This window comes from Zeus faber (genome assembly GCF_960531495.2).
Source record: "Zeus faber genome assembly, chromosome: 14".
NCBI lineage: Eukaryota > Metazoa > Chordata > Actinopteri > Zeiformes > Zeidae > Zeus > Zeus faber.
In genome coordinates, this window is record NC_137200.1 from 17,191,376 (window position 1) to 17,193,155 (window position 1,780).

The 1,780-nt window shown below is 37.6% G+C and overlaps 1 pseudogene across 1 annotated transcript; it reads left to right on the forward strand.

Annotated features, from left to right (window-relative positions):
* Window positions 1-325: 325 nt before the first annotated feature.
* On the forward strand, window positions 326-1,007 carry LOC307239888 (olfactory receptor 51I1-like; annotated as a pseudogene). The gene has a single exon. The product of its transcript is annotated as an olfactory receptor 51I1-like (transcript).
* Window positions 1,008-1,780: the final 773 nt, after the last annotated feature.

Sequence of the window (1,780 nt, forward strand, 5' to 3'; positions counted from 1 at the left end):
AATAAAAAAATTTGAATGAATGTGTTAATCATTTTAGTTGACATGAATATCACCAAGCTGCTGATATTAACGCAAGTCAATTTCTTCTCTTCTCTGAATATGCAAATATAGATCTGACATCATCAGGTGCATTTGTTACAGATGTGGGAAGTTTACATAGATAACAATATCATATTTATATAGCAAAATTCCACAAAGGAACCAGTCATCCTTTCAGTTTTCATTTATTTTGAGACTTGAAGAAGCTATGTCTTCCTATTTGAAACTACTGATGTAACTGTTAGGAATGGGGAGAGTTATTTACTGCAGATTTTCCTCTTATCAGATGGAAAACTACTCACGCAACAGCCTCACACTCCAATTGGAAGGGTTTAAAGTCACAGAAACTTCAAAGTGCCCTGTCTTCTTCCTCTTGCTCATTGCCTACATTTTTGTCATCATTACCAATTTGGGAATTGTAGTTGTGATATGCATGGAGAGAACTCTGCACCAGCCGATGTATTTACTCTTCCGCAACCTGCCGATCAACGATCTTCTGGGAAACACTCTCTTGGTGCCTCGGGTGCTGGCGGGTATCTTAGTGCCTCCGTCTGAACGCCTTATTCACTTCAATGAATGTGCTGACAGCTTATTCCTGGGCAGTAGCTTTTGTTTTGGTGGGTATTTTAATAGGACTTACCATCCGGCTAAATAGATGTGGGACTCTGATCACAAATCCTTATTGTGACAATGCTTCATTGTTTAATCTCTCCTGTGAGAGTGTTTTCATTAATAATGTCTACGGCCTCAGTTTACTGTGGTCCTGTTAACATCAAATAGCAATCGTGTGTTTGACTAGTAAGAACAAGTCCTTAAACAGTAAAGCCCTGAAGACCTGCAGCACACATCTCTGTCTGTATCTGATTGTTACTGTCAGTGGATTGGCTCTCATTGTCATGCACCGTTTCCCTGAGTTCTCAGAATATCGTAAAATAGCTGCATTTGTTTTTTACATCAAATTGCCTTAATTCAATCATTTATGGAATGCAGTGCAAGGAGATTTCCCAAGTACCTTACCCGCTCACCTTAAATAGAAAAAAAGAAAACTCCATTCATTTTAACAGACTTCCATAATCTCATTAAAACAAAGATGGCCCGTTATTGCTCTAGCAAGTGGCCCCTGCCGATCCTTCTCACAATACAAGTTATGCCCTTTACTCACGGGCGGGGCCAGCATGTTTTTGTTGGGGGTGCTCAGATGATGCTTTCGGTTACCTGCTCACTCTCCATTATGCATTTACACCACTGCTCTATACTTCACCTTATTTACAAATAAAGCGTCTTAAATAAATTGAAAACTTGAAATAATTGTATGACTGTATTTTTTTTTGTTTTAAAGTGTTTAATAAAAAAGTAAAATTGTCAGGAATTCCTTGGGGGTGCTGGTACAGGGCTATACTGGAGCACTGATAAGGCCCTCCCAGTGTCACCACTGCCTTTTCTTGATTTACTTTCTTGTAAAAACATATTTCCCCCCAGTTGGGTAAATAAAGTACTATCTTATTAGGATGGGATCCACTTTCAAAAATCTCTTATTGAAAGCCAGTGTACTGTATATAATGTAATTTTTATAAAAATGGATGTGCATGATTTGAAACATATCTGGAATATCATATGAGTGTTTAAGTGAACCACAAAAAAGACATACATTTTATGGCAATGGTATTATTAAAAAATGTAGAAGGCATTGGCTTTCGATTTTTTCAGAGTTAGATTTGATCAATGACAAATGACACCATTC